Source organism: Podarcis liolepis (assembly GCF_965112155.1).
Source record: "Podarcis liolepis genome assembly, chromosome: W".
Taxonomy (NCBI): domain Eukaryota; kingdom Metazoa; phylum Chordata; class Lepidosauria; order Squamata; family Lacertidae; genus Podarcis; species Podarcis liolepis.
This window is the reverse complement of record NC_139568.1, coordinates 18529506-18556642: the sequence shown is the minus strand read 5'-3', so window position 1 is coordinate 18556642 and position 27137 is coordinate 18529506. Positions and strand designations below refer to the sequence as shown.

At 43.2% G+C, this 27137-nt stretch overlaps 1 long non-coding RNA gene across 2 annotated transcripts in view; it reads left to right on the top strand.

The window, feature by feature from the left end:
• LOC310697720 overlaps positions 1-27137 on the top strand; it is a 68254-nt gene that overhangs the window by 12485 nt on the left and 28632 nt on the right. The window contains exon 3 of one of the 2 annotated variants that reach the window (XR_014521159.1): positions 1833-1919. This is a non-coding gene — a long non-coding RNA (uncharacterized lncRNA). The remainder of the gene's footprint in view (positions 1-1832; positions 1920-27137) is intronic. The other variant, XR_014521160.1, reaches the window with a different exon arrangement.

The window sequence follows — 27137 nt, the reverse complement described above, 5'->3', positions numbered from 1 at the left end:
CCCCATGGAAATTATTGGGAGAAAAAGAAAATTTGTTTGCTTACTGGAAACTTCGTTTCTCAGCAGTGCTGTGGGAAGGAGATTCCAATCAGCAAACAAAGTTTCTTCTTTGTGACTTGGCTCCTGCTTCTATTCAGGCAAGGAGGCATCAATTTACTTTTGCAGTAAAGGGCTTTATGCATTTGGAAACTAAGGTGCAGACAATGCTGATGACTGGGCTGCTGTCAGTTCAAATTTTAATTGCCGGTTTTAGATATATTGTGATGTATTTTAAGTATTGTTTTTAACCAGTTTGTTTTTATTATTCTTTATTCTATGACTGATGTTTTTAAATGTTGTAAGCCACCTTGAATTCCAACTTGGCAGGATATAAATATATTACATAATAAATAAATAAATAAAATAATATGAGAGGCAGTGGGGTGGAATCCATGTACATTATTTTGAGTTTTTTTGGAGGATAAACACTACAGATTTAGTAAGTAACACATAATTTGACATCTCTTTTATTGGTTTGGTTCAATATTAAGAATATTTTTAACCGTAGGATTTTTTTTTACACATTTAAAATATATAAGAAATATATCTACACTAAATTATAGAGTAGTCTTGAGTAGAGCTACACACATGCAGAGCTACATACACGCAATAATGAATTTCAGTGGGGACAAATGTGAGGTTCTACACTTAGGCAGGAAAAACCAGCTGCACAAATAAAAGATGGGGGACACCTGGCTTGCCAGCAGTATATGTGAAAAGGATCTAGGAGTCTTATTAGACCACAACCTCAACATGAGTCAACTGTGTGATGCAGCAGCAAAAAAGCTAAAGCTATTCTAGGCTGCATCAGCAGAAATATAGTGTCATAGTCCCGCTCTCTTCTGCCTTTGTCAGACCACACCTGGAGTACTGTGTTCAGTTCTGGGTGCCACAATTTAAGAATATTAACAAGCTGGAACATGTGGAAAGGAGGGCAACCAAGATGATCAAGGATCTGGAAACCTAGCCTTATGAGGAACGGTTGAGGGAGCTGGGTATGTTTAGCCTGGAAGAGAAGACTGAGAGGAGATAGGGTAGCCACCTTCAAGTATCTTATGGGGTGTCACATGGAAGATGGAAGCAGCATGTTTTTTCCTGCTCTGGAGGGGGCAGGATCCGAATGAATGGAGTTCCACTTAGTTTAATACCACTTATGTCAGAAACCACAGAGCCTAAACCACAGAGCTAGGGCTTGCAGATCAGAAGGTTGGCGGTTCGAATCCCCGCGGAGGGGGGAACTCGGTCCCTGCTCCTGCCCACCTAGCAGTTTGAAAGCATGACAAAGTGCAAGTAGATAAATAGGTACCACTCCAGCGGGAAGGTAAACGGCATTTCCGTGCGCTGCTCTGGTTAAGCGGCTTAGTCATGCTGGCCATATGACCCGGACGCTGTACGCCGGCTCCCTCGGCCAATAAAGCGAGATGAGAGCCACAACCCCAGAGTCGTCCGCAACTGGACCTAATGGTCAGGGGTCCCTTTACCTTTACCTTTATGTCAGAGCCAGGTGTGGATTGGGTAGAACAGCCATTTGGTTGGTTTGCTGTGCTATACAGGGGGTGAAGTAGGACAGGGAGTTACACAGAAAATCTGAGCATGGGAGAGCTGTATCATTGGCAGGGAGAGTGAGATGGGAGTGGGAGTAGAGATTACATAAGTTTACCTACATAGGACTACCTACATAGGTTTTCACTTTTTACATAAAAGTAAGCTGCCCCTGGTGTTTGAATTTCTTTTCTAAAGGCTCATATTGCATATGGTTCTGACTCCCTGCTGTTTCTCTCTTGCAACCACAGAAAGCACAGTTCCAGGGGGGGGGGGCCCTTTGGAGGCCAGACGAGGGTGACGTTATGCAACGAGCACATGCAACACATCATTACCTGGTAAGTGACAAAACATTTGGGGTTTTATCTAGAGCGGGGCGATATTTGAAAATCATGATGCAGGAAAAGCTGTGAAGCCAGCTAATGCTTCTTTATAGCTCCATCCTTATTTCAGACATAGTGATATATCCGTATATTGTGATGTTTAGCTGGTGACAATATTGCAATGTTGAAATCAGGTATCACCCAGCCCTAGTTTCATCCATGTTCCCAACCTTTGGGATATTCCTGTTGATTTTATCTATATACCATTTTTGAGTGGTATTGTGTGGCACTGAAATTTTTTTAATGATGCTAAATAGTAAATATTCTGCAAGTGTTTTTGCCAACAATGATTTTAAAAAACCTGATTCTCGTACAGATTGGCGTCTTTTGGTATCTACTTCTACTATAGACTGGCGTCTTGCTGATGCTATCAAGGTTGTACAGTGGTACCTCTGGTTAAGAACTTAATTTGTTCCGGAGGTCCGTTCTTAACCTGAAACTGTTCTTAACCTGAGGTACCACTTTAGCTAGTGGGGCCTCCTGCTGCTGCCGCGCAAATTCTGTTCTCATCCTGAAACAAAGTTCTTAACCCGAGATACTATTTCTGGGTTAGCAGAGTCTGTAACCTGAAGCGTCTGTAACCAGAGATACCACTGTAATCAGCTGTTGGCCCTTTTTGTTAGCCATTATGTCTATTTCCCTGTATACACACAATAGCTGGGACAATCTCGTTCTCACGCTGGAAGCTATGCATGATGAAGATCTGACTCTGGATTATGTTACTGGCCGGCTGCTGGAGGAATGGCAGAGGTGTGACGGCAAGCAGTTGTCTGCTCTGAGTGCTTCGACAAGCGATCGGCTTGTGAAGAATGCAGGCAGCATTTCTGAGGAGAACCAGCCAAAACAACATACCTGAGCTACGGCTGGTGTGGAATCTGTGTTTGCTGTTTGTCGTTGTTACAGGTGCGGTTCTACTCGGCATCTGAGGAAGCAGTGTCCGGAGGAGGCCATATCTGAGGGTCAAAAGCAGCGGAAACAGCAAACGAAGTTTGGAAAGAAGAAGCAGATGGCGCAACTTGTGACGGCCGTGGTCGAGTGTCCTGATGAGCGGTGAAACACCTGGATTATCGATTCAGGGAGTTCCTGGCACTTTGTTGTTTCAGAGGCGGTTTTTGCCAAGAAGGTTTCTACACCACGGAGCCAGGTGGCATTGGCTGACGGGAGGAAATCTGACGTGGAGTCGGGTGGTTCTGTTTTTGTCTCCTGTCTACGCACGCATCTGGACAACGTTCTGTGTGTTCCTTCGCTGAGGAGCAACCTGATGTCTGTCTCCTGTCTGCTGAAAGCTGGGTTTGTAGTGCATTTCCGGGACAGTTACTGTGAGATCCAGAAAGGCGAAGTGTGATGGCCTGGGATTCGGACTCGGATGCTGAACCTGAGGGATCCCAGCCTGCACAGTATTCCCCACTTCCAGAACCAGCTGAGCCGGGGCTGTGGCATGAGCCTGAAGGGTCCTCACCTGTGCTGGATCCTCAGGTGCAGGCATCAGATGAGTCTGCTCTGGCTCCTGAGGTGATGGAGGACACATTGCCTGCAGGTGCTCCACTCTCAGCCCCGTCAGGGGAAGCCGAGGTTGCCTCTGGGTCCAGTAACCCTCCAGCCTCTCCTGAGCTGCAGAGGCTCAGGGCAGAGAGGTGGAGGGAACTAAGTTCCCACAGGAGGAGTGCTCACCTCCAGGCAAGGAGAGGCGAGTCACCAGAGGATCGGGGCCGCCCTATGCCTCGGGGCAGATAAAAGCCGGCTAGCCCCAGTCCCAAGTTGTGGGAGCAACATTGTTAGTTCCTGCCTGAACCCTGTCCAGCTTTCCTGCCCGAGCTCCTGACCCACCCTGGCTCCCCTGCTTGCAAGCCTGTTCCTGACTTCACCCGACTTCCTGCCCTGCACCCAGCTTCAGCTACTACGCACTGCCTCCACGTTGATCGTGGAGGCAAATTTATGTCTGGACCTTTTCAGTCTTGGTTACAGACAAAGGGCACAGTGTTGGCTATTTGCAGTTTAGTAGTGCTGCAGAGAGCTTGCTGGGGAGACCATGCATTAAAAAGGGACTCAAAAATAGGACTTCCGGAGGCGGCGCCATCGGCAATGGCGGATTCCCTCTAGCCTCGAGGGAGTAGCTCCGCGGAAATCGGGTCTTGCCGCTACGGCGAAGCGGGGACCCCTTCGAAAACCACAGGCGGGTGAAGCCTGTGAGCGTGGGACTCGGCGGGCACCCTTAGTGCCCCCCCCCAATCTGCGAGGGAACCCTGTAAAGAGTTCCGGAGCGAAACGGGGAGTGTGGCGCGGTGCTGAGAGTCAACTGCTTCTTCCGTGGAGTGAAGCTGTGCAGCTGTTGCCGGAGAGCGCTGACCTTTTTCCTGTGACAATTCGGCTAACAAACAACTACCCGTGAGTAGGTTAAGTTTGAAGATTGGGAAATTTAAGGGGGAAAGGACTAATTTGGCACTGAAGTGGGAAGGCGTAAACAGGAAGTCCGCCTTCCGTTTTCTGTAAATAGATCAAAGCGAAGACTGTCTAAGCTAAGACCCTGAAAATCGTGTTGAAAAAGACTTAAATCTTAACATCAATTAAAAGAGAACTCCCTCCCTGAGGTGCGGGAGAAGGGGAAGTATTTTTTGCCTGCAAAAAAAGAAGAGAGAAAGGGAACGAAGACCATCACTTAATGCCTGGGAACGGACTGTCAAGGGACAATGGAACTGCCGTATTGTGAATAGCGTTGTTAAAGGATAATGCAACTTTTTGACAGCTAACTCTGTAAGAGAGATACTTTGACTCTGAAGGGTCTCTCCGTACCTGAAATTGTTGCTTTTCTTGGTTAAAGGGGGGAATTCTGAAAGTTGGAAAAGTTACTTTATTGTTACAAGTCTGGACTGCTACTGTGTCCCCCTAGAGGAACTTTGAAATTGCTACAATTGGCCAGGGAATTTTCCACTACAAAACCGTGGGATTGACCTTGATCCTTAGATAAAGTGTTATGGCAGACTCGACTCAGGAAAAAACAACAAGATCGGGTAAAATTAGACTGCAGCAGCGTAGACCGTCAGCATCCGGCCTCCCTGCCCCACCAGGGGAAGATCCAGCTCAGGTGGCGCCTAAAGGAATGGCATCTGAAGGGAGTTTAGCTTCAGCACTAGATAAAATTTTTGAATCTTTGGAAAAATTAAGCAAACAAGTTGCTGAAGCGACAACTAAAATTGATCAAAACACGTCAAGCATCAATAACTTAGGGCAGAAGGTGAACTCAAATACAGAATCTATTGAGAAACTGCTGCAGGAATCTACTTTGAACCGAAAAACAGCTGAAGAAGCCAAGGGAAAAGCATTGGCTGTAGAGGAAAAGATACCACCGATATGTAGACAGCTGGAGGACCACAATCATTGCTGTCTATGATTGATTAAAAGAAAAACATACAAATCTAAGGATCAGGGCTGTACCTGAACTTGAGAAAGATAGTTTGATTGACTTTCTTACGCAGGAATTCGCAGACTTTTGGAACTTAGACTCAGACAAGTTAGATTTTAAGATAGTAAGTGCTTTTAGACTTGGAAGAGGGGGGAGAAAGAACAGGGTGAGAGACTGTTTGATTACCCTCCGATCAAGAGAGGAGAGAGACAGAATATTAAGTCTGCACTTCCAGAAGACCTTGGAAATAAGTGAATCAAGAGTGGAGATATTTAAGGACATCCCTAAACATCTTTTGGATCTCAGGTCCAACTACGGAGATCTAGTGGCCCGGTTAAGAGGAAACAGAACCATTTTTAGGTGGGAATTCCCCCAAGGCCTATCTTTTACCTTTAAAGGGAAAAAGTTTAAAATAAGATCAGTGGAAGAAAAAGAAAAATTTCTGAAAGAACACGGAGAAGACCTGCAAAAAGAAGCTGAAGAAGAGCCAAGAGCCTTAAAACCAGGAATACAAGACATAGTACCACTACCTTTGGGATTGGACAAGTTAGAGAAGGTGATACCACCGACAGAACAAGAACAGTTACTTGGCGCAGTTGGAGGAAAAGCAAAATAAATACACCATGTCCCTGAAACTATTAAGTTGGAATATTCATGGATTTAACTCCCCCGGAGAAAAGGAAAAAAGTCTTTCATCTATTGAAAAAGGAACAATTGGACTTGATTTGCTTGCAGGAAACACATGTGATAAGGCTTCATAGGAAAGTATTGATTAATAAAAGATTGGGTCAAGAGTTTATTTCATCGGACAAGGTTAAAAAGAGAGGAGTAGTAATTTATGCGAAAGAGGGCCTATCACCGAAATTTATTTTTAAAGATGACCAAGGAAGATATGTGGCAATTGAAATCCAAACACAAGGAGAAAAAAATTTGATAGTAGGAGTATATGCACCAAATGAGGGGAAATCTGAATTTTTTAAGAAGTTGCATGAGACATTGTTAGACTATATGGATTACGACATTATCACGATGGGAGATATGAATGGAGTGGTATCTACAAACATGGATAAGTCGCAGAGACAGGTAGTTACTAAAGATGGCAGACTACCAAAAACCTTTTTTGAGATGACTGACAATATGGACTTGATTGACATTTGGAGAATAAAGAATCCCTTGGGCAGAGAGGGAACCTTCTTCTCTGAAGCCAAAATGACATGGACAAGAATTGACCAAATCTGGATAACTAGAGGACTGGCACCTAAGACTCGAAAAGTGGAAATTTGCCCTAAAACTTGCTCTGACCATAATGCTGTGAAAATGGAGATGAAATTAACACCTACCGGTTCCTTCAGATGGAGGATGAATGACACCTTGTTTAGAGATCAAGAAGTTACCAAGAAGGCCCCAAAAACCTTGAGAGACTATTTTGAGATAAATATGAACACTACCATAAAAAAAGAGCAATCTGGGACGCAAGTAAAGCAGTTATGAGGGGGGTTCTAATTCAACAGAATGTAATAAAGAAGAGAACTCAAAATGAGAAAAAAGATAAAATTTTGGAAAAAATAAGAGAGGGTGAGAAGAAACTGAGAGCAAAACCAAAGTCACAAGAGATTCTGAGAGAAATAAAGTTATACCAAGTTCAATATATGAAGATGATGAATCAGGAAATAGAATGGAAAATTAAACAGATGAGACAAAGGACATTTGAATCGGCTAATAAATGTGGAAAACTGTTAGCTTGGCAAATGAAAAAAAGACAAAAACTTAACACCATTACCAACTTGGAAGTGGAAGGAAAGAACATCCAGAATCCAGTGGAAATTAGAAAATGCTTCCAGAGGTACTTTAAACAGTTATATACACGAGGGCCACAGAAAGAGTTTGATTTAGACCAATTGTTAAAAACAAATGGACTTCAAAAAATCTCTCAAGAAAATAAGTTAATGTTGAACTACAAAATAACAGAACAGGAGGTGGAAGACAAATTGAAACTGCAGAGTTATGACAAACTTAAAGAGAAGGTGCGAGACTGGTTACACTATTTTCAAATAAGAGAGGTTTACAATCTGGATAAAAAAATTGGTTTTCAGGTGGAAAAATCAAAGTTAGAAACAGAATTGTTAGAACCCAATGCTAAGATACTTTCAAGAATGTATAATCTGCTGTTGAAATGGAACACTGAGGAAGAAACGGTAAAATCTGCAATGATAAAATGGGCACAAGATATAGGACATAATATTATGTTTGCTGACTGGGAGAAGTTGTGGACCACCGGGATTAAATTCACGGCATGTAATGCCCTAAGAGAGAATATTATGAAAATGGTGTACAGGTGGTACATGACTCCAGTCAAGCTTGCAAAAATATACCATTTGCCCGATAATAAATGTTGGAAATGTAAAGAAGTTGAAGGTACTTTTTTTCACCTTTGGTGGACGTGCCCAAGGATCAAGGCTTTCTGGGAAATGATATATAATGAATTGAAAAAGGTATTTAAATATACTTTCCCGAAGAAACCAGAGGCCTTCCTCCTGGGCATAGTTGGCCAATCGGTGTTAAAGAAAGATAGAACTTTTTTCATGTATGCTACAGCAGCAGCAAGAATTCTCATCGCAAAGCATTGGAAGACACAAGACCTACCCACCTTGGAAGAATGGCAGATGCAACTAATAGACTATATGGAGATGGCGGAAATGACTGGCAGAATCCGAGATCAGGGAGAAGAGTTGGTGGAAGAAGACTGGAGGAAATTTAAAACGTATTTGCAGAAATATTGTAAAATTTTTGAATGTTGAGGACATTGAAATGAATTGCAGGGGTTTTAGCAACAAGGTAAAATGCAAGATTGGATTAATAAATAGATAGACTAACAGGACATGAATTTGCTGAACTAACTTTTAAAAGGGATACCAAAAAGGGAGACGCGAGGGAGTCAGGAAAATAAGTTAATCAAAGAGGAGAAATTAAGAAAGAAGGAATTTTTGTCTTTTTATATGTGCTTTTTTTCTTTTCTTTTTTGTGTTTAATGTCTGTATTTCTGTATTTTGTAATTTTGTATCTTTTTCATTTTTTGTATTTTTCTAAACTTTTTTTATGGCTAAAACTTAATAAAATATTATTACCTCAAAATATTATAGATCCTTGAAGGATTGGATAATTCAACCACTAAAGGAGGTTTGTAATGAAATTTTGGAGGCGAAAAAAGCGCCAGAGTCGTGGAAGGAAGCTTATATTACACTAATACCGAAAAATGAGTCTGAAAAGACACAACTTAAGAACTACCGCCCCATATCCCTGCTTAATATGGATTATAAAATTTTTGCATATATTTTGGCTAAAAGGTTAAAAAAAGTATTAGTGGAGGAGATACATAAAGACCAAGCTGGCTTTCTCCCGGGTAGACACTTGTCTGACAACACGAGGAATATAATCAACATCTTGGAGATGTTACAAGTGAATATTAATACTAAATCTGTTTTAATTTTTGTAGATGCGGAGAAAGCCTTTGACAATATTTCTTGGAGTTTCATGAAGAAAAATCTTCAGGTCAAGGGTTTGAAAATGGTATAAGTTCAATTTATTCAGAACAAAAGGCTAAACTAATAGTTAACAATGTGGTGACAGAGGAATTTAAGATAGAGAAAGGGACACGACAAGGCTGCCCAATTTCCCCATTGCTTTTTATTTCGGTCCTGGAGGTTCTGCTAAACATGATCAGAAGGGACCGTCTGATCAAAGGTATACAGGTCGGAGCCAAACAGTACAAATTAAAAGCTTTTGCAGATGATTTAGTATTGACGTTACATGAACCAGAATCTAGTACTAAAAGAGTATTAGAATTGATTCAGGAATTTGGTCATGTGGCAGGATTTAAGTTGAACAAGTTAAAAACTAAGGTGCTTGAGAAAAATTTAACACCGATTAAGAAAGAGAGGTTTCAGAAGGAGACAGGTTTAACACTGGTTAAGAAAGTAAAATACCTGGGGGTTAATATGACCGCTAAGAACTTAAACCTATTTAAAGACAATTATGAGAAATGTTGGTCAGAAGTGAAAAAGGACTTAGAGATATGGTCAAACTTGAAGCTTTGCTTGTTAGGTCGAATTGCTGTCATAAAGATGAATGTATTGCCAAGAATGTTATTTTTGTTTCAATCATTGCAAATCTTGGACAAAATGAACTGTTTCAAGAAGTGGCAGAGAGACATTTCTAGATTTGTCTGGCAGGGCAAGAAGCCCAGAATAAAATTTAAAATATTAACTGATGCAAAGGACAGAGGTGGATTTGCCCTGCCAGACCTTAAACTTTATTATGAATCAGCAGCATTCTGCTGGCTGAAAGCATGGCTGCTTCTTGAGAACACAGACATTTTGGATTTAGAAGGTTTCAATAATGTTTTTGGGTGGCATGCATATTTGTGGTATGACAAGGTTAAAGCACATAAAGCATTTAAAAACCATATTGTTAGGAAAGCATTGTTAAATGTCTGGATAAGATATAAGGACTTACTTGAAAATAAAACCCCAAGGTGGTTGTCACCGATGGAAGCAAAGGCTCAGAAAAAGCTCAATATGGAGGCCAAATGGCCGAACTATTGGGAAATTTTGGAACAAGAAGGAGACAAATTGAAACTGCAGAGTTTTGAGAAATTAAAAGATAAAGTGCGAGACTGGCTTCATTACTATCAGATAATGGAGGCATACAATTTGGACAAGAAAATTGGCTTCCAGGTGGAAAAATCAAAATTAGAAACAGAACTGTTAGAACCTAAAACTAAGATTTTGTCAAAGATGTATAACTTGCTGTTGAAATGGAATACTCAGGATGAAACGGTGAAATCTGCTATGATTAAATGGGCACAAGATGTTGGACATAACATTATGTTTGCTGACTGGGAACAGTTGTGGACTACAGGTATGAAATTTACGGCATGTAATGCCCTAAGAGAGAATATTATGAAAATGATATACAGGTGGTACATGACCCCAGTCAAGCTAGCAAAAATCTATCACTTGCCCGATAATAAATGTTGGAAATGTAAAGAAAACGAAGGTACATTCTTTCACCTTTGGTGGACGTGCCCAAAGAGTAAGGCTTTCTGGGAGATGATCTATAATGAAATGAAAAGGGTATTTACGACTTCCGGGTTAGCGCGATCGGCAAATGGTGGATTCCCTCCGAGCTCTGGAGGGAATCGGCTTTGTAGAAGACTGGTCCTGCCGCGGCGGCGACGCGGGGACCCTCAGAAACCACAGGCGCGGAAGCCTGTGGATCTGGTAACTCGGCGGGCACCATTTGCGCCCTCCCCGACCAGTGAAGAAGCCTTTTTAAAGGCTTCAGAGCCGGTGACAGAGAGTGGCGTGGTGCTGTGAGTGGATCGCTTCTTCTACGGAGTGAAGCCGCGAGCCATGGCCGGAGAGCGCTGACTTCTTCTTTGAACATTTGGCCTTAAAAGTAACAACCCGTGAGTAATACGGAAATTGGACTTAAAAATTACTTTTAATTGAATTCGGCACGACCGGGGGAGGTGCTAAAAGGAAGTCCACCTCCCCCCCCCCCTTGCAGGCATTTTTAAAGCAAGAATTGGATAACTAAGGTTGAGAGACTGTCTTTCTCTCGTTGAGATAAAAAAATTTAATTCCACGATTTGGCTACATAAGTTTTGTGCTGGAGGACTAGAATTGACTGTGTGAGCTGAAGTTTAACCCCCCCCCCCCGGATCCGGGAGCGACCCGAGAGAGAGCCTGTGCCTGTGGAGGATTTAAATAGAGTTTGACAGCTGTCAAGTGAGCTGTCAAAGTCAGGAAATTTGGCTTTGTGCTATTTTTACCGGTTACTTTTGTTACATTGGACTTTAAGCTTTTGGAAATAAGAAATAAGAACAAAATAACCAGATTGTTGGATACTGTAACCAGAATCCCTCTAGAGGGGGTTCTGAGATATTACAATGGCTGCAGAGGGAAAAGTACAGGCAGAGTTGGATAGAGTGTTTCATTTCCTGGGAATATTGCAAGAGTTGAGTGATGTTATGGCTACAAATCTTACAACCTTGAACTCTAAAGTAAACAATTCTGTTGAAACCGTGGAGGATTTGATTCAAGAAGAATCTGCAGCTGGAGAAGAAGAAATTTGTGTTTTAGAGGAGTCGAATGGAGGAGCTGAAATGTGGCAGGTGGAAAAGGACAATCAGAGGCCTGTCAGGATGGAAGTTAAGAAAAACAAGGTTCAGATGATGGAAACTTGGTATGAAATGGAGAACGAAGATTGGGGACTCTTCCTTATGGGGAGTCCGAAAGACCCTTGGATTACAAATTCGATAAAGGTAAAAATTGAAACATTTGGGACATTGGTATCTGAAAAGACCAAGAAAAAGGATCTGGACTCTTTCTTTGAATATGGAGGCCTGGTTGGAAAAAATACAGACCCTAGTGGGTGAAAGCTGCTCCGAGACTTGATGTTCAACATGAAAGATTGTCAACAAAACCGGCTGAAAGGGACTGAAAGAGACTTAAGGGCCTCGGACGTGATAGACCCAGGCTGAGAACTGATAGATTGAAAGACAATTTTAGGGGAGCAAAACCGGGGAAGGGGGGGAATTTGGGAGTCCAAAGGGGTATAATTATATGTTTTTATTGGATAAGTTGTTTGGTAACAATTATAAAAATTGGGAAACTCGTGGAAGGGAACTTGGGTCGACCTTAGAAGAAGGGGTAAATGCTATGTATTAAAATGAGGTTTAGGAGTTTAAATTCGGTAAATTAAGATAACTTAAGTAAAATGTTAATAAGGGATAATTTGGGGATAAGAACTTGCTAAGTTAATTATTGGAATAGGGATGCAAGAAGGGGAGGTGGGGGAAGTCTGGGAAAGAGGTTAAGAAATTAAGGTTTTAAAATTATATCTGTTATGTCTGTGTTGTGTGTTGTGTCTGTATGTTTTTGTGTTTGTCTAAAAACTTTTTGAAAACCCTAATAAAAATTTTATTAAAAATAAATAAATGAAAAAGGTATTTAAATATACCTTTCTATATACCAGAGGCCTTCCTGTTGGGCATTGTCGGCCAATTGGTGCCAAAGAAGGATAGAACTTTCTTTATGTATGCCACAACAGCAGCAAGAATACTTATCGCAAAGTATTGGAAGAAACAAGATCTACCCACCTTGGAAGAATGGCAGATGAAGGTGATGGACTATATGGAACTGGCAGAAATGACTGGCAGAATCCGAGACCAGGGAGAAGAGTCGGTGGAAGAAGATTGGAAAAAGTTTAAAGACTATTTACAGAAATATTGTAAAATTAATGAATGTTAGAATGATGTTGGATAGAAACTAAGTGGTTTCTAGCTGTAATGTTATAAGGGAATATGAGAAAATGGACTATTAATAGTTAAAAATCTAATGTTACAATATTTTAAGATTGAAGACTAGGATGAACAAAGAGGGGAGGAATTTGCTGAACTAACAAATTGAATTGGAATACAGAAAAGGGAGGCGTGAGGAGGTCCGGGAAATAAGCAAATGAAAGATAAGTGATTGAAAGACTGAATTGTTTTTAACTATTTTTATTTTGTATCTTTATTTTTTCTTTTTTTCTTTTGTAATATTTTGAAAATCTTAATAAATATCTTTTTAAAAAAATCAAAAATAATTAAACAAGGTTTTAATAACAAAAACAAAAACTCCTTATACACTAAATACATCAACAACAAACCAGACCCAACCGCCAACCCATCCCCTAGGGTAATACTCAATTGCTGACACAGCTTGATTAACACAACTCAGCAGCAACTGCTATGTTTCACAGCTGTAAGACTGGGTCTCGTTATTTGCCCTGGCCCTGGCCCTTAAAGACATACACAACTTGTGAAACAATAATGAACCTTCACATTTTAAAGCGACCATTCAACACACAGGTCATAGAAAAACATGCCCCCATAGTCTGGAAGAAAACGGGTTGGCAGAGAGGAAAAACAGGTCTCTACAGGAGATGTTGTACTCAATGCTTGAGGATGCTGGTCTATCAAAGGTGTTTTGGGCAGAAGCTTTTCTGTCCACGTGCTATTTGCAGAACCATTTATTTCATAGATCAATTGGAACAACACCCTATTTCAAATTGTTCAACAAGAAGCCCAAAGTTGATCATGTGCGTACATTTGGTGTGAAGGCATGGGTTCATGTGCCTTGAGCACAGCGTAGAAAGGGTGATCCCAAAGCACAACAGCTTATTTTTGTAGGTTACCAAGATTTGGGCAAAGGTTACAGGTTTGCGGTTGGTAAAAATGGGCTGGTTGTTTCAAGGAATGTTACGTTCTGTGAGCATAGCGGCTGGGAGAAGCTGCATGCCAACTCTGAAGTTTGGTTTCAAATATCAAAGGGGAGATCTTTGAATGCTAAAAGAAAACCAGACACAGACACAGAAGAGGATTCTTCTGTTGAGGCTAAAGAAAATGGTAGTCAGTTTTCGCCACAGGAGGAATTCCACTCTCCTCAAGGGGGGCGAGAATCTGAGGGGGGAGACAGTAAAAGCGAAGCCGGTTTCACTCCCAGAAGGTCTCAGAGGATGACTAAAGGTGTACCCCCAGATCGTTTTAAACCTGGTACTGCGAATGTTTTCCATGTAGCAGCTGAACCTCAAGGCTACAAGGAGGTGCTGGCGTTACCAGACGACCAATTTTTGCTCTGGAAAAATGCTATGCAGGAGGAAATGGATTCTCTGCGTGAGCATGAGGTGTTTACACCCACACCACCACCGAAAGGAGCTAAAATAGTGGGGTGCAGATGTTGGTTTCTGCTTCCGGGCCCAGAAAAACGGAATCAGACTGAACTAATGGCTGCTGGCAGAGGAACAGAGGGACGGATCGGACGTTATCTGCTCTGTGCATCAAGATGATTGATGAGAGGTATGTGCTCTTGCAACGGGCAGCCTGCCAGTTCCTAATTGCTGGCTTCAAGGCTGGTCTTTGAACTTTTAAGCCTGCTACGCAGAGGCTTGAAAACCAAAAGTGCTTTTACAAGTGCTTTTGGAAGCAGCTGTACACAGACACAGCTTGATTAATGCAGCAGAGATGGCTAATGCAAGGCTGGCTGATGCTTTTGGGATTCCAAAGCTCGATAAAAAGAATTATGTGGAGTGGGTGTTGTATGCAGAAGCTTTGCTACGAAAAGAGGGTCTGTTTGAAGTCATAACAGGCATCCCCCCAGCTCCGATGAAAGATGAATGGGCAGCTAAGGATTCCAAAGCAAGGGGAACTCTTACGTTGATACTATCCCCAGAAGAGTTATGCCTATTGCGTGATAAGACCTCAGCCAGAGAGATTTGGGACACTTTGAGACATTCTCATTTGAGAACAGAAGCTGGTGCTTCTTTGTTCTACTATGCCAAGCTGCATGATATGGCACTTGCTGAAGGTGCAGATGTGGGTGCTCATCTGATGGAGATGCAGAATCTGAGACATGAGCTGCAACAGAGAGGACTCACCTTTCCAGAGGCTGTGTATTCCTGCATGATACTACATTCTTTGGGTTCAAGTTGGGAGTCCGTTGTGACTCAGATTGCTGTTCAGCCAACTGCTCAGCTCACAGTAGCCCATGTTACTGCCGCTGTTCTGAATGAAGCGGACAGGCGAGGTGCTAGCTGCATCGGTAAGGGGGAGTCTTCACAGACGTCATCCCAGAATGCAGTGGAACCACCAGATGGCGCCAAAGCTTTGAAGGCAGTGAAATGCTACTCGTGTGGACATCTAGGCCATATGAAGAGGGAATGCAGATATCCCAGGGCCAAGACAGAGCAACGCAGCAAAGGCTCATCGCGTGGAAAAGGCAAAGGTCCGGTGTCCAGGACAACGCAGCACAAAGCAATGGTCTCACGCTTCACTCCAAAGGTTGCAAAGGTCCAGAAGACGTCTAGATCTTTCTTCGTGGTGGATTCGTGCGCAACGCACCACTTATGCAACGACAAGCGACTGTTCGTGTCTTTTACACCGCAGGAATGACCACCAGGCGGATGACCACACGATCCCCAGTCAAGGCTACAGAACTGTTGTTCTTCACAGTTTGGACTTGTCGATACACAATGTTCTCTACGTTCCAGATGCTGCACACAATCTACTCAGCGTCGCGCAGCTGAATGAACGGAACATTGATGTTTCCTTCAAGAACAAGAAGTGCACCATCACAAAGAAAAACGATTATGTATTGTATGCTGAATATGTTGATCGGTTGTTTGTTTTGTATTTTGATGATGTTGTGCAGGATGAAACTTGTTGCATTGCAGGTTCTAAGAAGGTTTTGCATGCAGGATGTATTCATGATTTTCACAGGAAATTTGGTCATTTACATTTTGAGGCAGTATCTCAAATGCCTGCCTTGGTTGAAGGTATGGCTATTAAACCCTGCAGGTACCACATGAAGTGCAAGGCATGCACAGCAAACAAGGTGAAAATGGCTGCGAAAGGTAAGGTGTCTAGCAGACAAGCTACAGAACCATACCAGATAGTGCATGCTGATTTGGTTGGTCCACTATCGCCCTCTTTGGGTGAAAACAGGTACTTCATGGTCCTCATTGATGCATTTTCCAGGTATATTTATGTGTACAATCTCAAGCAGAAATCAGAGGCATTTCAAAGGTTCAAGGAATTCTGTGCTTGGTTGGAAAATGTGCATGGTAAGAAGATAAAAACTCTCTTCACTGATCGCGGGAGGGGAATTCACTTCTCAGCAATTTGAAGCTTTTCTGACTGAGAAAGGAATTCAGCACGATTTGTCTAGTCCTCGTTCTCCATGGCAGAACGGACTTTGCGAGAGAGCAAATCAAACATTGCTTCAAGGGTTAAAAACCTTGCTGCATGATGCCAATCTTCCAGAGAGTTATTGGGCGGAATCTTTGGCCTGTTTTGTTTACAGTTATAATCGCAGGTTATCTTCATCGATTGGTTCTACCCCCTATGAAAATATGTTTGGCAAGAAACCATACATCAAACACATGAGAATTTTTGGTTCTGACATGTGGGTTCACACACCACAAAGCTCCAAGTTAGGCAAGCGTGGATTGCATGGTATCTTTCTAGGTTATCAGAAAGGTTCTTACAGAGTAATGATGGCTGACTCTAAGACAATTAAGCTCACAAGAAGTGTTGAGTACAATGCCAAGTGGGGGGAGAATGTGGGAATTTTCCAATGTTATCCTGATGACAGTGATGAAACTGAGGATAGGCAACAGACACAGCAACAACAGCAGCAGCAACAGCCACAGCTGCCGCAACAACCCACACCCACTGATGAAGGTCCTGATTCTGAATCAGAGACTGAATCAGATGATTCAGAGGATTTCAAGAGTGCGAAAGCCTCTATGCGACCCTCTGAATGCTCTGATCAAGAATTGGAGGAACCTTTGTTCACAATAGGTCACTTTTCTCCTAAGAAGGAAGAGGAGAGTGTTGAAGACTTACGACTAATTCGCAGGTCTGAAAGAGCCACAAAGGGTAGACCTCCAAAGAGATTTGCTGATGAATTTGCTAAGACAGCAGTAGCAGCTGTTAAAAGCTCCAAGAAGGTATTCGAACCTTCAAGTTTCCAAGAAATCCAGGATTTGGAATCAAAGAATGCTGAGCCATGGTTAAATGCCATGAAGGCTGAGCTTGATTCCTTAGAGAGGAACAAAACATGGGAGCTAGTTCCAGTAGTTCCAGGAATGAAACTGCTTGGAAGCAAATGGGTCTTCAAAGCGAAGACAGATCAAAATGGCAAGATAGTCAGACACAAAGCCAGATTGGTAGCCAGAGGTTTTTCAAAGGTACCAGGTGAAGACTATCACGAGACCTACTCACCCACCGTGAGGTATGAGAGCATTACGCTTATCCTCAAGCTTGCTGCAGAAGAGAATCTTCATGTTAGTCACCACAATGTGAATACAGCGTTTTTGTACGGATCTCTAGGTGAATCTCTTTATATGCTTCCACCTGATGGCGTACAGGTAAAACAGGGATTTGTTTGTGGTCTGAAGAAGTCCCTTTATGGTCTCAAACAGAGTGCACGGTGCTGGCACACAAAACTCACTGAAGTATTGTTTTCTCTAGGTTTTCAGCAAGGGAAAGCTGATCCATGTGTATTTTTCAAAGAGGAGGGGCAAAAGAAGCTGTATTGCTTGTTTTATGTTGATGGTATACTTTTCTTTTGGAAGGATGTCACAATGTACAATAACGCCCTAGCTCAACTGAAAGAACACTTTGACATGAAAAATCTTGGTAAGGTAACCAACTACCTATCTCTGGAAATAGAGAGAGATCAAGATGGTAATATTCTAGTACACCAGTCACGGAAAATTGCTGATGTGTTAAGCAAACTGAACCTGATGGATGCTAACCCTGTAGACACACCGACGACAACAGGTTATCAGGTAGATGACACTGAAGAAGCATTTTCTGACACTACACTATGCAGAAGTGTGATAGGCAAACTAAACTTCATTGCCAGATGTTCAAGACCTGACATTGCTGTTAGCTGTAATTTGCTAAACAGACAAGTCAACAACCCTACTGTTAAGGATTGGAAAGCTCTGAAGCGCATAGCTCGCTATTTGAAAGGCACTATGCATTACAGACTGAGATTTAACAATCAGAAGTCTGGTGGTCTTGAGATATTTGTAGATGCAAGTTTTGGTAGTGACACTACAGACAGCAAAAGCACGTCTGGAGTTTGCTACATGTACAATCAGGGTCTATTTGATTGGTCATGCAAGAAGCAAACAACAGTTAGCTTAAGTACTTGTGAAGCTGAACTGAATGCACTGTCTTATTCACTTAAAGATTGTGAATGGTTGTTACAATTGTGCAAAGACATGAAAATTCCTGTCAAATGTCCAATCCAGGTTTATCAAGACAACAAAGCATGTTTGGCTTTGCTGAATTCTGAAGGTTGTAAGCAAAGCACGAAGCATTTGCAATTGAAACTGCAACATGCTAGGGAATGTATTCAGAAGGGACTCATAACGGTGTCCTATATGCCAGGTAATGAAATTCCTGCTGATGTATTGTCCAAGGTTGTACCAAGGGATCAACACTGCAACTATGTGCAGAAGTTGGGTTTGTACTGATACTGTACGAACACGCTGCCCAGTGATGTTCACAGAAAGGGGGAGGATGTTGGTTTCTGCTTCCTCACTGAGGAGCAAATACATGTCACAAGACATTGTTTTGCATTCCACAGTCCAAATTACTGTTGGGTTCCCACGGGAATGGGAGACTGGATGTGACGTACACTGGTTGTCCCATTAAACTTTCATTAGTTTAATGCTAATCAAATGTCCAGTGCGCTTCCGATGCGACAGTGTCCCATTACAGCAGAGCATTTCGCACAGCGGCTCAAGAAGGGCTGGAGAGTCAGCATCTTTTCCACATTCCTGGAAGCCTAACGACCTCCAGCTGCTCAGTGATTAGAGCGTCTTGATTAGAGCTTCTTAACCCTTTAATACCAACACTGGTTTCCTGTTTTTCACTGTTCTCTCAGCTTTCTTTGTGTCGAGAGGGAGGTGTTGCTTCTCTGCTCTTACAGAGGCAGGATGCATGTTTGTATGCTCTCAGCATAGCTTGTAAATAAAGTCAGCATGTGGCACATTACCTGCTTATCCTTCTGCTGTGTGACGACGCTCTGCTTGGGCTCAAGATAAGACGAGCCTGTATCAGCTTCAGATGGGCCGAAGCTGGTCAAAATCTCACAGCAGATGGGTTTACAAGCTCAAGCCTTTTGCCACTGATGATTTTAAGTACAAGGCACGCTTAGTGGTGCAGAGTTTTTCCCAGAGACCGGGGCTTGATTTTGATGTAGTGTTCGCTTCTACAGCTAGAAGTGAGAGTCTGTGTCTGCTGCTGGCAATTGCAGCAAAACGCAAGCTGAAATTAAATCATTTTGACATCCAGACAGCCTATTTACATGCTAGTTTGAGTGAGGAACTCTATTTAGCAGAACCCTCTGGTTTTGAGTCTGGGTCGGGCAATGTGTACAAGCTACACAAGGCACTGTATGGTTTACGGCAATCTGCGAGAAATTGGAACAAGTGTTTAGATGAAACTCTGGTTTCTCTAGGTTTCCAACACAGTGTTGCAGACAGGTGTCTGTATGTGTGTGGCGCTAATGACAAACAAGAGTTCTGTTTGTTTTTTGTCTATAATGTATAATTTATTGTTGGAGTGGCATACAAAGGATGAACAAGTTAAATCAGTGATGATAGATTGGGCAAGAGATATAGGACATAACAATGTTTGAGGATTGGGAAAGATTGTGGAAGAGAGGGGTCAAGTTCACTGCATGTACAATGTTAAAGGAAAATATAATGAAAATGATGTATAGATGGTACCTGACCCCTGTTAAATTAGCTAACATTTACCATACTGGTGATAATCTATGTAGGAAATGTAAAGAAAAAGAATGGCCCTTTTACGTGGCCCAGGGAGAGAGGGGAAAATAGTGGAAGTGAACAGCTGGCTTCGCAAATGGTGTAAACAGGAACGGTTTGGATTCTTAGATCACGGACTGCAGTTTCTTGAAGATGGACTTCTGGCAAGTGATGGGCTGCACCTCACAACGGTTGGGAGAAATGTTTTTGCCAAAAATCTCAGAAACCTCATCAGGAGGGCTTTAAACTGACTAATGTGGGGGAGGGAGACAGTGCTCCTGAAGGTAGGAGTCTATCAATTGATGAAGATGATCATCCAAATGTCATAGACCAAATGGAGCAAACAGCACGCGGACCTAGTGGTGGGAGGAAAAAATCCTTAAATAAGAGACACGGGGGAATGATTAATGGACTTCAATGTCTGTACACTAATGCGCAAAGCATGGGAAATAAACAAGATGAGCTTGAGCTCTTGGTACAGCAAACTAAATATGACATAATAGGCATCACTGAAACCTGGTGGGATAAGTCCCACGATTGGAATGTAATAATGGGGGGATACAATCTATTTCAGAGAAACAGACCAGACAAGAAAGGAGGAGGAGTGGCGTTATATGTCAGGGATGTGTATACCTGTGAAGAGATCCAAGATTTAGAACCTCAAAGCCAAAGTGAGAGCATTTGGGTCAAAATTAAGGGAGAGAAGAATAACAGAGACCTCATTGTGGGAGTTTACTATAGATCCCCAAGCCAAACGGAGGACATAGATGATGCCTTCCTGGAACAGATGGCCAAGCATGCAAAAGGAAGGGAGATAGTAGTAATGGGGGACTTCAATTACCCAGATATTTGTTGGACGTCAAACTCAGCCAAGAGCATAAGGTCAAACAGATTCCTCACTGGCCTTGCAGACAACTTCATTGTCCAGAAAGTGGGAGAAGCAACAAGAGGAACAGCCATTTTAGATCTGGTCCTAACCAATGTTGATGACCTGGTTAGTGGGGTAGATGTGGAAGGATCATTAGGCGCGAGTGATCATGCTCTTCTGAAGTTTACTATACAGCGGAAAGGAGCAGCCAAGCATACTAGGACTCAATTTCTTGACTTTAAGAAAGCTGACTTCATAAAACTTAGGGAAGTGCTGGGCGAGATCCCATGGACAGCAATACTAAAAGGAAAGGGAGTTCATGATGGCTGGGAGTTTGTTAAGAGGGAGATAGTAAAAGCACAACGTCAGGCAATACCAATGAGACGGAAACATGGAAGGTGCCTAAAGAAGCCAGGGTGGCTATCTAAAGAACTTTTAACTGAATTAAGATTAAAAAAGGATGTGTACAAAAAATGGAAAAGGGGGGAAACAACCAAAGAGGAATTCAAACAAATAGCCAGTACGTGTAGACACAAAGTCAGAAAAGCTAAAGCACAGAATGAACTGAGGCTTGCTAGAGAGGTTAAAAGCAACAAAAAAGGCTTTTATGGGTATGTTCGTAGCAAAAGGAAGAACAAAGAAACAGTGGGGTCACTCAGAGGAGAAGATGGTGAAATGCAAACAGGGGACACAGAAAGGGCTGAACTCCTCAATGCCTTCTTTGCCTCAGTCTTCTCCGATAAAGAAAACAATGCCCGACCTGAAGAATTTGGAGCAAATGATTCAGCAAAGGAAACACAGCCCAGAATAACTAAGGAGATAGTACAAGAATACTTGGCTAGTTTAGATGTATTCAAGTCTCCAGGGCCAGATGAACTGCATCCAAGAGTATTAAAAGAACTGGCAGATGTGATCTCAGAACCACTGGCAGTCATCTTTGAGAATTCCTGGAGAACAGGCGAAGTCCCGGCAGACTGGAGGAGGGCAAATGTTGTCCCTATTTTCAAAAAGGGGAAAAGAGAGGACCCAAATAATTACCGCCCAGTCAGTCTGACATCAATACCAGGGAAGATTCTGGAGCAGATCATTAAGAAAACAGTCTGTGAGCACCTAGAAAGGAATGCTGTGATCACCAATAGTCAGCATGGATTTCTGAAAAATAAGTCATGTCAGACTAACCTGATCTCGTTTTTTGACAGAATTACAAGCCTGGTAGATGAAGGGAACTCAGTGGATATAGCCTACCTTGATTTCAGTAAGGCATTTGACAAGGTGCCCCATGATATTCTTGTAAAGAAGCTGGTAAAATGCGGTCTTGACTATGCTACCACTCAGTGGATTTGTAACTGGCTGACTGACCGAACCCAAAGGGTGCTCATCAATGGTTCCTCTTCATCCTGGAGAAGAGTGACTAGTGGGGTGCCACAGGGTTCTGTCTTGGGCCCGGTCTTATTCAACATCTTTATCAACGACTTGGATGATGGACTCAAGGGCATCCTGATCAAATTTGCAGATGACACCAAACTGGGAGGGGTGGCTAACACCCCAGAGGACAGGATCACACTTCAAAACGACCTTGACAGATTAGAGAACTGGGCAAAAACAAACAAGATGAATTTTAACAGGGAGAAATGTAAAGTATTGCACTTGGGCAAAAAAAATGAGAGGCACAAATACAAGATGGGTGACACCTGGCTTGAGAGCAGTACATGTGAAAAGGATCTAGGAGTCTTGGTTGACCACAAACTTGACATGAGCCAACAGTGTGACGCGGCAGCTAAAAAAGCCAATGCAATTCTGGGCTGCATCAATAGGAGTATAGCATCTAGATCAAGGGAAGTAATAGTGCCACTGTATTCTGCTCTGGTCAGACCACACCTGGAGTACTGTGTCCAGTTCTGGGCACCACAATTCAAGAAGGACACTGACAAACTGGAACGTGTCCAGAGGAGGGCAACCAAAATGGTCAAAGGCCTGGAAACGATGCCTTATGAGGAACGGCTAAGGGAGCTGGGCATGTTTAGCCTGGAGAAGAGGAGGTTAAGGGGTGATATGATAGCCATGTTCAAATATATAAAAGGATGTCACATAGAGGAGGGAGAAAGGTTGTTTTCTGCTGCTCCAGAGAAGCGGACACGGAGCAATGGAGCCAAACTACAAGAAAGAAGATTCCACCTAAACATTAGGAAGAACTTCCTGACAGTAAGAGCTGTTCGACAGTGGAATTTGCTGCCAAGGAGTGTGGTGGAGTCTCCTACTTTGGAGGTCTTTAAGCAGAGGCTTGACAACCATATGTCAGGAGTGCTCTGATGGTGTTTCCTGCTTGGCAGGGGGTTGGACTCGATGGCCCTTGTGGTCTTTTCCAACTCTATGATTCTATGATCATATGTGGTGGACATGCCCCAAGGTGAAAGACTTCTGGGAGAAGATTTATAATGAATTGAAAAAAATGTTGAAATATACATTTATTAAGAAACCAGAGGCCTTTCTTCTTGGAATAACAGGTTTAGAACTGCCCAAGAAAGATGTTAAATTATTTTTGTATGCCACAACTGCTGCTCGAATTTTACTAGCTAAGAATTGGAAAACACAATAAATACCAACAGTGGAAGTCTGGCAGATGAAGATGATGGACTTTTCGGAGCTAGCCAACCTGACTGGAAGAGTCCGTGATCAGAAGGAGGAGGACTACCAGGAAGAATGGACAAAATTTAATGATTATTTAGTTAAATATGTTAAGATAAATTAATTGGAAAAGCTTGCAAATATCAGATAGGCTTAGGATTTAAATATGTAATGTGATAAATTATATGATGAAATTGAGATTAGGAAAGAAAGAAAGAAAGATGTTATGTGACCAAGTTAATTTTATGAGAATATAGGATTTGGAAAACCGGTAAAATGATATACACAGAAATTCAACCAAGGGGATACGAGGAAGTCGCTTAACAATGTTAAAAAGATTGTTTTTAATAAGGTTAGGATTTATGTTTGTTTGTTTGTTTGTGTGTGTGTGTTTAAGATTTGTGAAAACTAATAAAAAAAAAATTGGGGAAAAAAGAGAGTTCTGTTTGGTTTTTGTGGACCATTTGCTCCATGTTGCTAAGGCTGATAAACAAATCAAAGCGCTTTCCACGCAGTTAGCCAAAAGATTTAAAGTAAAAGACCTTGGTTGTGAGAAAAATTATCTGGGTATGGAAGTGTGCTGGGCGGATGATGGCAGTTTGTTGCTTAGCCAGGAAAAGAAAATTAAACAACTGCTAACAGCATACACAATGCAGGACTGCAAAGGGGCAAATACTCCCATGGATTTAGGTTTTGTTAAGTCTTTGCAAGCTAATGAAAGCTCGGTGTTTGAGCGACCTGATTTATATCAATCAGCTATTGGGAGTCTTCTGTACATATCACAGTGGAGTAGGCCTGATATCAGCTACGCAGTAGGGATTTTGAGCAGGCAAGTGTCTAAACCCTGGAAGGCAGTAAAACGTGTTCTGAGGTACCTGAAGCAAATTGCTGATAGTGTTTTAAAATTAAGCTCAGCAGGTGATGAAATGCTAAAGTGCTACTCAGACAGAGACTGGGCAAATTTAGCTGACCGAATTGTTTGGTGGGTCACTAATTGGATGGAAGTCCAGGAAGCAAAGTATAGTCAGCATATCATCCACTGAAGCTGAATATGCTGCACTTAGTGAGCTCTGCAGTGAGTTAGTTGCTGAGAGATTTGGGCATACAAAGCAATTCTCCAGTTCATGTATATGTTGACAATCAAGCAATACAAATATCTACAATACAAATATCTACAGGCTATAATACACAAGCAGTTCGTACATTCAAACAGAGTACCTGGTTGCACCTTAAGGCAAACAGGAAGACAGGTTTCCCTGTTGGTTGGCAAGATGTGCTGCCATGTTGTCACTGAGCACAGTGATTGGCATTTCAGAAGGTATTCCTAGTTCTTTTGTTAGGCAAGCAAACCACTCTATTTGTGACACACATTCACTTATGGCCAAGTACTCTGCTTCACAAGTACTTGTGGCAAGAAATGTTTGTTTCTGGGATTTCCACTGAACCAGGGTATTTCCAATATATATGGCATAGCCAGTGGTAGACTTTCCATTTTCTCTGTCTCCCCAGCTGGCATCAGCGTATGCATACACTTGCTGATTATATCCTGTATTCAGCACCAGTTTGTAATCTTTTGTGCCTTTCAGATACCTTAGGATTCTTTTAAGTGCTACCCAATCTCTCCAAGCTGGGTCTGCACTTCTTTGGCTTAACATGTGCACTGCCAATGTTATGTTGGGTCTTGTCCAGCAACTTAAATATAACAAAGAACCTAACAAAGAATGAAACGCTGTTGCATTCTCACATTTTTGTCCTTCTGGTTCATTTTTGTACTGTTTCGTTATGGGAGTGTCAACCTCATTTGCCCTCTCCATTCCATATGTCTTCAGTAACTTTTCAATCTTTTCCTTCTGACTTAGAGAGTGGAGGCCCTCTTCATTTCTCTGAATCTCTACTCCTAAGTAATTTTGAATCTTTCCCAAATACCTCAGCTTGTATTTGTTACCTAGGTTGTTTGCGTGGCTATTCCCTCCCCCCCACAGGTGGAATAAATAAAGACAACGGACACAGCGATTTAGGTTTAATGGGCGAAATTGGCCACAACTTTATTGATTACAGGAAAGAAGGGTATTGGCTTTAGGCATTGGCCCCTAACCGACTATCCGGTCTAACCGGGAAGGGTTAAACACCAACAGGGGGAGCCACCCGAGATGCGTATCCCTAGGCGCTCCCCGAGGGGTTACCGCTCGGGGGCGCGCTTTAGGCCCTAGCCTCCGTAGGTTTCGGACGAGGCGTCGCCCCTCGGAGTCCTTTAACGAACTACCCTTCAAGCATTGGGGGAGGTGATGGCGTTCCTCCCCCCCAACCTCATCTGCATGACAATACCCCGGCCAATGCCTACCACCAAAACCAAGGGAGTTGTGACGATTTGCTACGAGGTAGGCGAAAAAACCAAGTGGCTCACAAAACCAGCCAATTAGCCAAATGGAAAAACTCCTACCAGGCCCCTTGCGGCGACCAGCCGAAGCCCATAGCAAGATCGGTGGCAAAACCTAAAGGGCGGGTGGGTGGGAAACCGCGTCGTCTCCCGGGCGAAAAGGGGCGAGCCGAGGGCTGCCCCGACCTTAAGTGGCCTTTCTAAGGCCCGCCCCTGCCGCCAGCCGATTGGCTGGCGCCAAGGGGATGTTAAATGGGGGAATCCCGGCGGCCTCCCGCGAGGCTGGCACCAGCCTCGCGAGGGCGAGTGTGGGTGGTGTCGTGATCCCGCAACCCCCCCTCCTCCTGACGATCGGAAGGGGCATTGCGTGGCTATTCCCTCCCCCCCACAGGTGGAATAAATAAAGACAACGGACACAGCGATTTAGGTTTAATGGGCGAAATTGGCCACAACTTTATTGATTACAGGAAAGAAGGGTATTGGCTTTAGGCATTGGCCCCTAACCGACTATCCGGTCTAACCGGGAAGGGTTAAACACCAACAGGGGGAGCCACCCGAGATGCGTATCCCTAGGCGCTCCCCGAGGGGTTACCGCTCGGGGGCGCGCTTTAGGCCCTAGCCTCCGTAGGTTTCGGACGAGGCGTCGCCCCTCGGAGTCCTTTAACGAACTACCCTTCAAGCATTGGGGGAGGTGATGGCGTTCCTCCCCCCCAACCTCATCTGCATGACAATACCCCGGCCAATGCCTACCGCCACCGAGCCGCAAGCCGGCTCGCCGCCAATACCCTTAGACCTGTAACCAATCCCTCACACCTTGAAAAATATCCGCCAACCAAATATCATTTCCCGCATCAGATAGATGCACGCCATCCCAGCGATAAAGCATTTCCTTATCAAACCGTATACCTGGGTGCTGAATGACCCGACCTCCCAGTGCAACCACTCTGCGCGCCACCGTGCGCTCCACAATCCTTCTAGCCTTATTCACTGCCACGGGCTTCTCTGCGTCCCGCCAGCATCGCCTTTCCAGCAAAGATGACCAAATGATTGTAATGCTTTCATGGGATGCCCTCAACAGATCCAAGTCATTGATAATGTTCCACATCAAGTTTACCCCTTTCCTATATGCCAAGTCGTTCTCACCCAGCTGGATGACCAAGGCATCGGGAGGGCCCTCGGCAGCGATTCTTTTGGATACAACTGGGAAAAACTCTTCCCAACGCATACCCCGCCTAGTGATCCAAGATAATTTGACCCTGCTGGGTAGCTGTAGCTCTTTAACCCAGCCCCTTCGTTCGGCGCGCCGCTTTGCCCAATAAACGATGCTGTGGCCGAGGATCCACAGTCGAACCACACCAGTACCTGAAAAGAGAGAATTGGAGAACCGGATCAGGAGGAGTGCCCTAGGGGAAAGCTGGGGGAAATTTGAAGGGCTAACGGATATAACCCTGGAATGCATTGGATTTCCAGCGCCCCATGTCCATGATTCTTTCAGCCGGTAAGCCCATATGG